At 39.9% G+C, this 15,962-nt stretch overlaps 1 long non-coding RNA gene across 1 annotated transcript; it reads right to left on the bottom strand.

Annotated features, from left to right (window-relative positions):
* Positions 1-2,554: 2,554 nt before the first annotated feature.
* LOC134752357 (uncharacterized) lies at positions 2,555-4,426 on the bottom strand. Its single transcript, XR_010128754.1, has 3 exons — positions 4,274-4,426; positions 3,276-3,408; positions 2,555-2,893 (listed from the first exon to the last, which is right to left on the bottom strand). It is a non-coding gene; the product is annotated as an uncharacterized LOC134752357 (long non-coding RNA).
* Between the last annotated feature and the right edge of the window lie 11,536 nt (positions 4,427-15,962).

Below are 15,962 nucleotides of genomic sequence, written 5' to 3'. Positions count from 1 at the left end.
GATCATATCACATTACATTGGGACATTACATTAAATAATAAAATTATAAAATTATAGCAGTTAAAATTAACATTAAAATTAAATTAATTAATAAAATCATAAATATTACTTAAAATCTAACCTAAATAATAATGCCCGGTCGAGCCTTAGGAAGGCTTGGACACCAGCACGTGAATCATCTGACAGTGATTCAAGTACTGGCAATCAAACCTCTCCGCAAACGCCCTCAAGATGCCGCTGGAACTAGCCCGCACTCTGCGCACCAGGGATGTGCAGCGTTTCCTCATTGTAGCGTAAAAACAGTCTACCCTGGCCTCCGCGAACATCCCCGACGCACTACAAAAACGAGGTAGTCCCATCAGCATCCTGAAGGCGTTGTTATATTGTATACGAAGAGCGTTGTACTGTTTTTGCGTATAGCACGCCCACAGACTTGTAGTGTAAAAGGTAGTACAGAATGCTCTAAAAAGAATCTTTTTCACCTCAATGGAGCAACTAACAAATCTGCGGGCCACCATATTCGCTCTAACACACAACGCTCTCCGTTCTCTTTCTATGTCAGCATCATCTTTCAAGTCAGAGGTTACTACATGCCCAAGGTATTTGAATCGGTTCACCCTATTCAGTGGAGTTCCGCTTAACTTAATAGGTGGCACTGGTGGTAGTTCTTTACCTCTAACTTGAAAGACCATGCATTCACTCTTTTTGACATTATACGTCAAACCGTGACTGAGTGCATATCTCTCACATATGCTTATTAGCTTCGCCAGGCCACAAGGAGAGGCACTCAGCAGCACCATGTCGTCTGCATAGCTTATATTATTCAGACAAGTATCGCCAATGTGGCATCCGACAGTAGTGCTGCTGAGCTCCTCCACAAGTGCATTTATATACAGGTTAAAGAGCTTGGGCGAGGTCACCCCTCCCTGCCTCACGCCACACTCCAACCTGTATGGCTCCGAATAAGCGCTCGACCATCGTACTACATTCCTCTGGTTAAGGTACCAGTATTCAAACATTCTACGAAGCTCAACCGGCATTTTCGTGTTCTCTAACTTCCGCCAGAGGACGTCGTAGTTGACGAGGTCAAACGCCTTCGATAAATCAAGAAAGCATGCATAAATACACGTGCCTCTCTCTGTATAGTGCCTGACAGTCTCCTTAAGACACAATATGGCAGTTTCCGTAGAGAGTCCAGGCCTGAAGCCGAATTGATTTTGATGTATATCAAGGTACTTGTCCAATTGTGTACCAAGAAGACTGTCCAGCACTTTAGCTACCACTGTCGCTAGCGAGATCGGTCTGTAATTGGTTTTATCACTGACATCACCACCCTTATCCTTGACAATTGGTACTACCACAGTCCTCATCATTGCCTCGGGTAAGTACGCGTGACTAATGCAGAGGTTGTACAACATAGCGAGTACCCTCGGCAAGTGAGGGCCTGCATTCCTCAGGTGTTCAATACTGAGGCCATCGTGACCAGGAGATTTTCCACGCGACATAGATTTTAATACCGTCGCAACATCTTTAGCCGTAAATCTAATTTTAATCTCCTGGTCACTCAACTCATCCTCCAGTAATGAACACGTCAACTTTAAGGGTGACGCCACAGTAAACTGTTTTTGAAATAAACTGGCTATACACCTATGATCAATAATGCCCTCAATGCTCTCAGGAAGGCCAGGTTTACTGTTTAGGTTCCTCGTGGCTTTCCAGAACCCACGAAAATCACGCTTAGAATGATGAGATGCAAGGATATCCATTCTTATCTGGTCAGCGTGTTTTTGACACCATTTTAGCTTCGCTTTAAAAATACTTCGGCTTCTCTGCATCTCATCATAATAATAACCTGACTCCGGTCTCCCATACCAATTCCACAATCCAAACTTTTCCCGGGCCTCCCTGTGGGCCTCACTTACATGTTCGTTCCAACCAATTACAGTTTTCCTTTTTTGCGAACGTTTTTGTGAATGACTCGTGGTGGCGGCATCGCATAGAATATTGATTATATTTATATATAGATTATCAATAAGTTTTTTGTGACCAGCCTCACAACAATGACTATCAGAGCACTTCCTAAATTCGCACGGGAAATCAATGTTACTAAGTCCCTTCTGACAAATCTCAAAATATAAACTAATTTGTTCGGGTTTCCTCTCTCCCCATCTCACTCTGTCAGTCATCAAATGTAAATGATTTTTTTTATTTGCATTAATTATTTTTATGATTTTGACCCATGTTCTTTCACTGATATGCGTTTAAATTGTTAAATAACAAACGAAACCGTCAACGCCATCTATACGACAGTAGGCTAAAGCTAGTAGCGCCCTCTGAACGAGAATCAAATTTTCTTGATTTTCGAGGCACGTTTTTTCCTTAGACTGTATCCATCTATTACGGAGTTGTATCTATCTTTGCTGATAGTAAGTAGTTACCAAAGCCTATGTATATTTGCAACTCCAAGGGTGCCACATGCACATAGCCTGCCCATTACAAATTGTACACGTTTTAAGTAGGTACCCCTTGCGTCTCTTAAGAAAACCTCGGCTCCATGTGTCGGTTTATAATTAAAAATTGCAGGCATCCCATAACAGTCTGCAGCACTAGTCATATAGGAGTTCTAATGAGAGAAATCTTTCATTGGGTTACATCTAATGAGACATCACCTCTCTACTGGCAGTTACATCTAAATAGAAATATCTGAATCAAATAAAGATGTGAAAATATTAGAAGTTAATATCACAAGTTTCTTACCTTTTTGCAGACGGGCTCCATAACTCTATGCCAATATGTTTTGGGCGACTTTCTAAGCAGCTTACAAGCTTCAGAGCTTTAGGCATTTGTGTGCGAGCTGTCATTTCTGCATTTTCGACTCCTCTCTGTAGATTTCCTAGCAAAGACAAGTAATAATTAAATGCTGGTACAACCATGATTTTATAAACAGACAGACGCACGAGTGATTCTATAAGAGTTCCGTTTATTCCTTTTGAGGTACGGAGCCCTAAAAAGAAACAAAAGAGATAGAAAAAGCAACATTAAGATAAAAAACAATACTTAAAAAATAAACTGTAAGATAGCTGTGTGCGTTGCAGCAAAACAAAAGGGTTCTGGCTCAGTTATACGCTCCACTCTTTCGAGCGAAGCACTAGTAATTCTGCTAGAATCCAGGTAAGCGAGTGCTAGTAAATTAAAGAGGGAACACGAAAATTAACCCCTGGCCTGTGAGAAAGACTGTTTCACTACACTTGTGCATACATTAGAACAACACTAACCTGATAGCACGGGGACGACGGCAGAACAGAGCACGCAAGCGACGAAGGCGATCTTCACACTAGATACCGGCCCCGCACGCCGCTCCGGGATGCGGACGGCACATCACTGCGTGCATTGCGAGCTGTTTCAGAGCTGCATCCGCGTGATAACCGCAGTAGCCGCCGCGAGCATCACGACCAGCGCATGGGAACCAAGAACATAACACAAGTATAAGTATTCATACAAAAAAATTCACAAATAGATTCTAAATAGAGAGACTTATAATATGTTTGGACAGGAGACAGTAGGATAAAAATATACATAAGGGTTATTTATTTGAATGAGCAGAAGCATCTTGAGGGGTTTATTAATGATAGAGGTCCTTGGTCAACTTGTAACATTCTATTATTAGCGATATATCAGACCAGCCGTGATATTACTAAATATTATACTTGTCTTGTTTACAATTTAATTTAAAAGACCCAGGACCTGCTTTCTTTTTGTTTTAGCCCATTGGTTGACTAGTATAGAATGCCTTAAGTCCGCCATTTCTGCTATATTGTGCAATGGAGACTAAACAAATCAATACATAGACTGATTGAAGTGTATACACATAGAAACAGTGACAGTTGTTCTGAAAAGAACATTTTTGCGTTGTCGTCATAGAAACAGGAAACAAGTGTTCTGAAAAGAACAGTTTTTCTGTTGCCCTGAAAAGGGCAGTTGTATTTGTCCTGAGAAGGACAGTTTTATATCTGGAGCCTGCAGCATCGTAGTTCCTGAACCGGTAAGCAGCGGAGCAGGGCGTAGCGTAGCGAAGACTTGATGTACTTCCTTCGTATGCCATTCCGTTTGAGAACCCCAATAAGGCAGTGTAAATTTGCTGAGATAATTTATTTATTTAAACTTCATAGCACAAAATACATAAATAATATACAAATGGCGGACTTAATGCGAAAAAAAGAAATGAGCAAAACTGTTTCAGTACATCTGTGCATAAATATAGAACAACACTAACCTGTCAGCATGGTGTCGAGTGCAGAGCAGAGCGTGCAGGCGACGTGGGCGATCTTCACATTGGACGCGGGTCCGCACGCCGCTCCGGGATGCGAGCGGGACATCGCTTACACGATCACACACATCGCGAGCCTCACGGTCAGCGCATGGGGAACAAGAATGCGACACAAGTACAAGTATCAGAATAAACTGACATATACTTTTTTATTAAAATATCATGATTCCTAGTATTACATTAACTTAATATATACGAGGGTACAAGTGGTTCAACACGATACTCTTTATTGCACACAGTTTACAATACATGTATAAAAACATAAACAATTTTGGTAGAGGCACCAAACGGTGTTATCGCTAAAAAGAGGCATCGATTGATCTGTGTATAAACATAGAAACAGGAACCAAGTGTTCTGAAAAGAACACTTGAAGCTGGGTCGTCATAGAAACAGTGACATTTGTTCTGAAAAGAACAGTTTTTCTGTTGCCCTGAAAAGGGCAGTTGTATTTGTCCTGAGAAGGACAGTTTTATATCAGGAGCCTGCAGGATCGTAGAGTTCTTGAACCAGCCGCCGGTGAGTAGCGGAAGATGCGGTGCGGCGACGACTCCACGTTCACTCTTGTAGGCAGTCGGAGGCAAGGCGGCCGATAATAATGGATTTCTTTGGATACCCTGAATTCTGGAGGGTATGAGCGGCTTTACACGTCGTTGGACTAACCTAATAAAAGCTTTTTAACGATAAGACCACCTGTTGTTTAATACCTCTGCTTGAGTTACTGTATTATCTGTATTATTTTCTTGTGTCGAAGTGTGCAATAAAGAATATTTTGATGAAACATGTCGAAGAACAAGTGCTAAATTATCTGCGTCCGATCGGTTTGCCCGTTTAAGAGACACGGTGTTACAGACAAACACGGTAAAAGTATAACACCCCTCTTTTTGCTTCGGGGGTTTACAAAAGACTTGTAATATTTAACAAAAAAACTGAACAAGTGCGAGTCGGCCTCGCCCACCGAGGGTTCCGTACTTTTTAGTATTTGTTGTTATAGCGGCAACAGAAATACAACAGTCTAGCTATCACGGTTCATGAGATACAGCCTGGTGACAGTTAGACAGACAAGACGGACAGACGAGTGGAGTCTTAGTAATAGGGTTCCGTTTTCACCCTTTCGGTACGGAACCCTGAAAATTAAATGCTACACCCTACTGAAGTTTATGTGATAGGTTCATGATTCATCTATTTGTTACGTCTGTTCTTCTGAAGTCATATATATTAGTGAACAACAGTTCTAAAAGCCAAACCTCAATAAGGTTGTGTTGTTTCATCACACAGTCCCTGTATGGCTACCATTGGTCTCCATCATCAGTCCTTCACAGGACCAAATACTAATAATCTAATAATTGCTAAGGAATCCTCACTCAAACCAATATAATATGTATATGCCTAACTAAGAATAAATGAAATGCTTGCTCCATGCACCTTCCACACTCTATAAAAAACCGGCCAAGTGCGAGTCGGACTCGCGCATGAAGGGTTCCGTACCATTACGAAAAAAAAACAGCAAAAAAATCACGTTTGTTGTATGGAAGCCCCACTTAAATATTTATTTTACTCTGTTTTTAGTATTTTTTGCCATAGCGGCAACAGAAATACATCATCTGTGAAAATTTCAGCTGTCTAACTATCACGGTTCATGAGATAACGCCAGTTTACAGACGGACGGACAGACAGACAGACAGCGGAGTCTTAGTAATAGGGTCCCGTTTTTACCCTTTGGGTACGGAACCCTAAAAACCGTTTTGTTTTGTGAAGTGGCACCTATCTTCATTAAAATATTATTTTAACATAATTGATAGTTTGTGAGCAAAATAGCTGTGACATACTGACGGACAAACAGACGGATGTACAGAAAGTTTTTACCATTTTGGCTATGGAACCTTAATAAGAGTAGTAGTTATACTTTTTCGGTGGTAAACTTGTCGTTAAAATATTTTGACTACTGTAAGCGTGTTAATATGGGCTATGTGCAAAGTCAGCGTTGCACATAAAATCAACTAGCTTAAACCGTTTAAGAGCGACGGCCTCACAGTCAGCCACACACACACACACGCACGCACGCACGCACGCGCACACACACGCACGCGCACACACTCACGCACACGCACACCCACACACACACACACACGCGCACGCACGCACGCACACACACACACACACACACACACACACACACACACACACACACACACACACACACACACACACACACACACGACATAGCGGTCAAACTTATAGCACTTTCTTGCGACGGCGGGGGTTAATAAAAGCGTGTAAAATTTTACTAAAAACACCTCATACCGAAGAGGATATAATAGGATAGAGCGGTTACTGTCATAGTAAATTTTGTAGTCACAGTAAATTCACTGCCATCTATCGACACACGATTAAAACTAAAAATAAAATTATCAAAAAACGTAAGATAGAGGGTCTTGACAGACAGACGGACGGACGGACGGACGGACAGACGGACAACAAAGTGGTCCTATAAGGGTTCCGTTTTTTCCTTTTGAGGTACGGAACCCCAAAAATTGAGTTTACAGTTTATCAGAATAGGCAGTACTATCATAGATCATAGTGTTGATTAATGAAAGAAGTTGGAAAACTCCTAACACTCTTTCGTCAGAGACATAAGACCAGCTATTACTGTGACATCATAAAAATTACAATAGTATACAATATGTGCGAGTCAATCGATTGTGAAGACAGTGCAATTTAGTATGTAAAGTTGTAAACTATTAAGTAGGTACATATTTTTCAAGATGTTTAATAATGTTTTGTGATGTTAAATAAATTTTCTCTCTCTCTCTCTCTTTCATTTGCTTGAATTATCTCTATTATTTTTAATGTTGCCATAGAAATCCTCACTCTAGCTAATATGAACCTAACTATAAATAAAATCATCAAACACAGCACCACACGCTGATCATAGATTAAAGGAAGGTGTTACATCCCGTCCTTCCTGATAGCATAGAGTAACTTATACTAGAGCGGTACTGTCATAGTAAATTTTGTAACCCCAGTAAATTCAGTAGCGCCCTGAACGAGAATCAAATTTTCTTGATTTTCGAGGCACGTTTTTTTCTTAGACTGTATCCATCTATTACGGAGTTATATCTATCTTTGCTGATAGTAAGTAGTTACCAAAGCCTATGTATATTTGCAACTCCAAGGGTGCCACATGCACATAGCTTGCCCATTAGAAATTGTACACGTTTTAAGTAGGTACCCCTTGCGTCTCTTAAGAAAACCTCGGCTCCATGTGTCGGTTTATAATTAAAAATTGCAGGCATCCCATAACAGTCTGCAGCACTAGTCATATAGGAGTTCTAATAAGAGAAATCTTTCATTGGGTTACATCTAATGAGACATCACGTCTCTACTGGCGGTTACATCTAAATAGAAATATCTGAATCAAATAAAGATGTGAAAATATTAGAAGTTAATATCACAAGTTTCTTACCTTTTTGCAGACGGGCTCCATAACACTATGCCAATATGTTTTGGGCGACTTTCTAAGCAGCTTACAAGCTTCAGAGCTTTAGGCATTTGTGTGCGAGCTGTCATTTCTGCATTTTCGACTCCTCTCTGTAGATTTCCTAGCAAAGACAAGTAATAATTAAATGCTGGTACAACCATGATTTTATAAACAGACAGACGCACGAGTGATTCTATAAGAGTTCCGTTTATTCCTTTTGAGGTACGGAGCCCTAAAAAGAAACAAAAGAGATAGAAAAAGCAACACATTAAGGGTTATATTCTGGGGTAATTGTACTGATAGAGAATTAGTTTTCAGAGCTCAAAAAAAGTGTTTACGATCAGTATGCGGTATACAAAACATGGAATCATGTAAACCCTACTTTATTAAGCTAAATATTCTCACGCTTCCCTGTCTCTATATATATGAAGTCGCATTATATGTTAAGTATAACCCTGACCAATTCTCTTATTTCATAAGTTATCGCCATCAAAATAGAATACAATCTAGATCATGTAAAACAGCGTTACTAGCAAAAAGCTTTTTTGGAATGGCACCAAAAATTTATAATAAGCTACCAAAACAAATTTTGGTAATTGATGATTTAAAGAAATTTAAAAAAATGTTATATGATTTCCTAGTAAGTAAAGCATATTATTCTATTCAAGATTTTTTGTCTGACTCAGGAGATTTCATTTCCTTTTAATTTGTTGTGTTGTGTATATTTTATTAAGACTAGTTTATAATTTCACGCTACGGCTCTGTAGCTATTTGTGTGCCATGTGGCGAAACATTGTGATACTATATTATACATTTAAGACCTGTTGTACATACCTATGTTTAACAAATAAATAATTTGGAATTTGGAACATTAAGATAAAAAACAAAACTTAAAAAATAAACTGTAAGATAGCTGTGTGCGTTGCAGCAAAACAAAAGGGTTCTGGCTCAGTTATACGCTCCACTCTTTCGAGCGAAGCACTAGTAATTCTGCTAGAATCCAGGTAAGCGAGTGCTAGTAAATTAAAGAGGGAACACGAAAATTAACCCCTGGCCTGTGAGAAAGACTGTTTCACTACACTTGTGCATACATTTAGAACAACACTAACCTGATAGCACGGGGACGACGGCAGAACAGAGCACGCAAGCGACGAAGGCGATCTTCACACTAGATACCGGCCCCGCACGCCGCTCCGGGATGCGGACGGCACATCACTGCGTGCATTGCGAGCTGTTTCAGAGCTGCATCCGCGTGATAACCGCAGTAGCCGCCGCGAGCATCACGACCAGCGCATGGGAACCAAGAACATAACACAAGTATAAGTACCTAGTCGGCTCATAAGTTCTGTCACTGGCCTTTAAAATTTAAATTTGGAACTCCTAAAACAAAAACCGTTCTGCATTTGAATTTCGAATCTTTATTAAATATTTGAGTAGTATAATTTTGCAATTTTCTGTTTTCTTCAACATGGAGTGGACGCTTAAAGATAGCCTTACCGCAATAATTGCACTATATCGTTGTGGTCACTCGCCGACTAAAATTTTTAAGCTACTTGAAAATTTAAAATTCTCTCTAAGATTTGTGTATCGTACCATAGAAAGATACAGTGAGGTCTCTAGTTTAAACGACAAGAAAAGAAGCGGTCGTCCGCGTACAGCTAGGACTCCAGCGGTTGTACAAGCAATTAGGGCACGCATTGCCAGAAATCCCGCTAGGAAACAAAAAGTTATGGCCCTCCAGATGGGTTTGAGCAAAAACACGGTGAAAAGTGGTTAATCAAGACCTGAGACTTCGTGCTTATAAACGAAAAACTGGCCATCTTCTCAATGGTCGGCTTAAAGCTTTAAGGCTTAAAAGATCTAAAGCTTTATTGAAGAAGTACGCTAAAAATAAGCACCGTTGTATACTGTTTTCGGACGAGAAAATTTTTGACATAGAAGAAAACTGTAATAAACAAAATGATAGAGTGTACGCTCGCAATAGTAAAGAAGCGTCTAATAGCATTCCCCGTATTCAAAGAGGTCATCACCCTTCATCTGTGATGGTTTGGCTGGGAGTTTCTTATGCGGGCGTCACTAGTATGCATTTTTGTGAGAAAGGAGTAAAAACTAGTGCCAAAGTGTACCAAGACACGGTGTTGACTAATATTGTGAAACCACTATCCCATACGATGTTTCTAAACCAGCATTGGGTTTTCCAGCAGGACTCTGCTCCAGCCCATAAGGCAAAGTCTACACAAGCCTGGCTCGCCTCCAATAAAATCGACTTTATATGGCATGAAGATTGGCCCTCCTCTAGCCCAGATCTTAATCCTTTAGACTATAAAATATGGCAGTATTTAGAGGAAAAGGTGTGCTCAAAACCTCATGCAAATCTAGACTCGCTGAAAAAATCTCTTGCTACGGCAGTGGCCAATATCGACATGAAAGTGGTGCGTGAATCCATTGACGACTGGCCACGAAGACTTCAAGCCTGTGTAGATAATTATGGCGGTCATTTTGAATAAATGTTATACATTTAGATTCTCTAGTTTATAAGCTTTCAAACGCTGTACAAATTATACGGAATAAACTTAAACTTTTGATTTTATTTGATACTATGTATATGACAGAACTTATGAGCCGACTAGGTATTCATACAAAAAAATTCACAAATAGATTCTTAATAGAGAGACTTATAATATGCTTGGACAGGAGACAGTAGGATAAAAATATACATAAGGGTTGTTTATTTGAATGAGCCGAAGCATCTTGAGGGGTTTATTAATGATAGAGGTCCTTGGTCAACTTGTAACATTCTATTATTAGCGATATATCAGACCAGCCGTGATATTACTAAATATTATACTTATGTCTTGTTTACAATTTAATTTAAAAGACCCAGGACCTGCTTTCTTTTTGGTTTAGCCCATTGGTTGACTAGTATAGAATGCCTTAAGTCCGCCATTTCTGCTATATTGTGCAATGGAGACTAAACAAATCAATACATAGACTGATTGAAGTGTATACACATAGAAACAGTGACAGTTGTTCTGAAAAGAACATTTTTGCGTTGTCGTCATAGAAACAGGAAACAAGTGTTCTGAAAAGAACAGTTTTTCTGTTGCCCTGAAAAGGGCAGTTGTATTTGTCCTGAGAAGGACAGTTTTATATCTGGAGCATGCAGCATCGTAGTTCCTGAACCGGTAAGCAGCGGAGCAGGGCGTAGCGTAGCGAAGACTTGATGTACTTCCTTCGTATGCCATTCCGTTTTGAGATAATTTATTTATTTAAACTTCATAGCACAAAATACATAAATAATATACAAATGGCGGACTTAATGCGAAAAAAAGAAATGAGCAAAACTGTTTCAGTACATCTGTGCATAAATATAGAACAACACTAACCTGTGAGCATGGTGTCGAGTGCAGAGCAGAGCGTGCAGGCGACGTGGGCGATCTTCACATTGGACGCGGGTCCGCACGCCGCTCCGGGATGCGAGCGGGACATCGCTTACACGATCACACACATCGCGAGCCTCACGGTCAGCGCATGGGGAACAAGAATGCGACACAAGTACAAGTATCAGAATAAACTGACATATTCTTTTTTATTAAAATATCATGATTCCTAGTATTACATTAACTTAATATATACGAGGGTACAAGTGGTTCAACACGATACTCTTTATTGCACACAGTTTACAATACATGTATAAAAACATAAACAATTTTGGTAGAGGCACCAAACGGTGTTATCGCTAAAAAGAGGCATCGATTGATCTGTGTATAAACATAGAAACAGGAACCAAGTGTTCTGAAAAGAACACTTGAAGCTGTGTCGTCATAGAAACAGTGACATTTGTTATGAAAAGAACAGTTTTTCTGTTGCCCTGAAAAGGGTAGTTGTATTTGTCCTGAGAAGGACAGTTTTATATCAGGAGCCTGCAGGATCGTAGAGTTCTTGAACCAGCCGCCGGTGAGTAGCGGAAGATGCGGTGCGGCGACGACTCCACGTTCACTCTTCAAGCAGGCCGAGATTAGGCGGGCGCCTCGCCACGTATATGTTAGCTTTTTAGCTATAAGACCGCCCGTTGCTTACCTCTGATTGAGTTGCTGTATTATCTTTTATTTTCCTATATTGAGGTACACGCATAGCGGTAAAACTTATAAAACTCCTTTATTGCGTCGTTTAAAAAAATATAAATTGTATGTGACACTCGGACAGACAGACGAACGGACGGACATGACGTAACTAAAAGGGTTCCGTTTTTGCTGTTTTGGCTTCGGATCCGTAAATTGTTTATTAACAATAATCTTTTGATCAGTACATGGTACATCATAAAGGATAATGTACCTATAGTTGGTCAATGTTGTTAGTAGAAAAAGGCGACAAATTTAAAAAAATGTAGGCGTGAAGGGTTATCGTCCCCAGTTTTTAGTAATAATCTAAATTTTTGACAAAAGCTTTTATAACTGGCTGCACAGTTCTTCTCAAGTCGTACTATTTAAAAAACCGGACAAGTGCGAGTCGTAATCGCCCACCGAGGGTTCCGTACTTTTTAGTATTTGTTGTTATAGCGGCAACAGAAATACATCATCTGTGAAAATTTCAGCTGTGTAGCTATCACGGTTCATGAGATACAGCCTGGTGACAGACAGACGGACAGACATACAGTGGAGTCTTAGTAATAGGGTCCCGTTTTTACACCTTAGGTACGGCTACCTAAAAAAATCAGTTCTAAAAGCCAAACCTCAATAAGGTTGTGTTGTTTCATCACACAGTCCCTGTATGGCTACCATTGGTCTCCATCACCAGTCCATAACAGGATCAAATTATAATAATGTAATAAATGTTAATATTAGCTAAAGAATCCTCACAAAAACTAAAATGTATATGCCTAACTAAAAACAAAATAATTACTCCATATTCTGAACATGGGCAGACAAAAGATATCAGGTAGCATGTTATTTTAAAGTGGTTACCTTAGCCTACACACATTCCACACCCTTTAAAAAAAATCACACTTGCTATGTGAAGTGGCACCTATATATTATTTTAATAGTTATTTAGCAGAATAGTTGTGACAAACGGACGGACAAACAGACTGACGGACGGACTGGGTTTACCATTTTGGCTATGAAACCCAGTAGTAATACTTTTTCGGTGGTAAACTTGCTGCTAAAATATTATTACTTCTTTAAGCGTGTTAGTGTGGGCTATGTGCGAAGTCAGTGGCGGGGGACAAACAAGCGCTGCACATAAAATCAAATAGCTTTAAAAATAATACTCTCTCCTATGTATGGTGACAGGAAGCAGTGTTTATTTGTTTAAATTAGCTGTAGAATCTGTCTAAGCTAACTTTGCACCAACTTGCACAGAATAAAGTGAGGGAGTATTATTATATACGTCATACTTTTATAGAAAGTTAACATTAATGATGACATTACCACACTTTGTCATTGCAAATGCCATGTAGAGTTAGCTCGGTCCGAGTCTAGTTACCTTGTCCGCGTCACAGATGTGCCACAGCGAAGTGAGGTCCGAGCAGCGGCCTCCATTCGAGCCCGCGGACGCGAGCGAGCGCGTCACCGCCGCGGACCGGCCCTGTAACAACGAGAGCAAACATTACATATAATACTTATCGAATTTACAAATACATTCTTAATTCTACACGTGCAATGCCTACTAATGTTATAGATAAAGTAACTTTGAAGCTCGAGAAAGGACATTAGGTTAGTTTTTATTAACAATAATCATTATCATCATCCTACTCAGCATTCAAGCTCCCGTGTTACTGACGGTAAGTTTCAAATAAAATCATAAACATATCTACTTATAATGTTCTACAATCAAGGAAACATTCAAAATATGTCGAAGAGGACTTACATGATGAAGCATTTAGAAAAGAAGATATTTAGCATCAACCATAGCAGTCAACACAACAAGCACGCATGTAAACAACACGTGTTAGTTTCCTAAACACTAAACTAAACTGCGAGAATCACGAGTTTCTAATCGATGATCTAGCGCTGAACTGAGATCACGTTGGTAAAATGAAACTAATATACTATACGATTTTAATCTTATTGGAATTTTCTTCTTTAAGTATGTAACTAACTACAAGTGCCTATTTGAACACGACAACACGGCGCCACTAGCAACGGACGGCGCGCGAACTAGCCGCGCCGGCCGTATAGCCCGAGTGTTATGTAAACATGAACCTTAATACAATGCAATAAAACTGCAAACTCACAAACAGCAGCAGCGGCGGCGCCGATTTGTTTGTTCCCGCTCGCTGCTCGAATGTTCTTAATTTCGAATGACACAATTTGTCGTCTTTGCTTCGCTACCCCGAGGGCGATATCAACTTAAGCCTAAAAACCTATTAACCTAGCTGTAAAGGTTATAATATTGAAACTTACATGAACATACACCGGCCACTTCACACCAATTCATCATTCGCCCAAATCAAATTTCCGATAGTACTATACAATAAACATTTGAACTGTTCGCCGTTCACGAGTTTAAATCGAAAGTCTGCACTGACGAAAATGAGAGCCACAAAAAGATTAGCCAAGGCTTCACAAACACGAGAACGGGACACAACGACACGGAGGCAACCGCATCGGACGGCGCGCGAGACTGGACTGGACTGGTTCGGATTCTGTCGCGTTCGGACCCGGTTTGGGTCCGAAACTCCGAACACTGAGCGCGCCGCGCCGGGCGACACCGAGTCATGTCGGACGGTCGACGGCTTGGATATGTTTAAGTAGCTTTTGGAGCAAATGTGTTAAGAAGAAACACTAATCAAATACTATAAGAACAAAAATTTGTGTGTTTTACAAGTCGTTTACGAATCAAATAATAGATTTTTTATTTAAAAAAAAAAGGATTCATCGCATTCAAGTTATTTTGGCGCTCGAACGAAGAGATCTATGTCAGCCCTTAAGAGGGCATAGTCCGTACATTAGCGTTCCCATTAGGGGGATTGTGTTTCCTAAATAAGCCAATCCATTTCTGTATAATCCAGTATATTAATGTAATAGTCCTACGGATTCCCCAACTTTATATGCCCATAGCTGATTTGCATGCCTGGATTCGTGTTATTATTTAGAATAATTTAAACAAGGTTGAGACTAGCACTGACTTGGTTGAGTTAGAAGATTCTACACTACACTTTAAAGTAAAAAATATTCATCAAGCTTTACTTATTTCATCAGATAGTTCGTCCCTCACTCTCAACCCTATTTATAATACAAGAAATTAAAGAATTAGATTAGAGCAACACTAACCTGATAGCATAGCATAGACGATAGCGAGCCACTGAGCGCGCACGCGACGTGGGCGATCTTCACATTGGATGCGGGTCCGCACGCCGCTCCGGGGTACGAGCGGGACATCGCTATCGCTACATAAGTGCGCTGTCTCGCTTACACGATGACCGCAGTAGACGCCGCGAGCCTCATCGCCGCGCATGGCCCGCATGGGCAGGATGGGAACCAAGAACGCGACACAAGTATAAGTATGCGAATAAAGTGACGTTATTCATTTTAACAAATTACTATTAATAAGTACAATTTAACATTGTAGGTATAAACTTATGTATAAATAATTTATAACATTCTTTCCCGTGTAGATGTATGTACGAGTAAGCAACCTGCCCGTGCATACATTTATATGGATGAATGAATATAGATGCACTCAAGTTACTGATAACTTTGTTACTTAATGATAACTTTGGTTTAAGCTTACTGCTCCCACTAGCTACTTTAGATTAGAAATTATTTTATTAAGGTTAATAATTCATAGATAGTAATTGTTGGCAGTAAAAATATCTACAGTAGGTTTATAACAAAAGGCAGCTTCATATTCATATCGTAACTGAATAGCTAAAAAGTTAACATATACGTAAAAATTGAATCCATTTTGATATGAAATTAAAAAGTTTATATAGATATCACACGTAGACACACACACGCGCACACACACACACACACACACACACACACACACACACACACACACACACACACACACACACACACACGCACACACTCTAGTTTCTAATTTAAAGTACTTATCTTACCTTACTTAAAAGAAGGTTCTTGTTAAGGTTATAGTTAAAACCTATTGTGTAATCAATAAATCATTTTTCATATTTCATCATGACATGA

Source organism: Cydia strobilella, chromosome 24, assembly GCF_947568885.1.
Source record: "Cydia strobilella chromosome 24, ilCydStro3.1, whole genome shotgun sequence".
NCBI lineage: Eukaryota > Metazoa > Arthropoda > Insecta > Lepidoptera > Tortricidae > Cydia > Cydia strobilella.
This window is presented reverse-complemented; position numbering and strand designations above follow the sequence as displayed.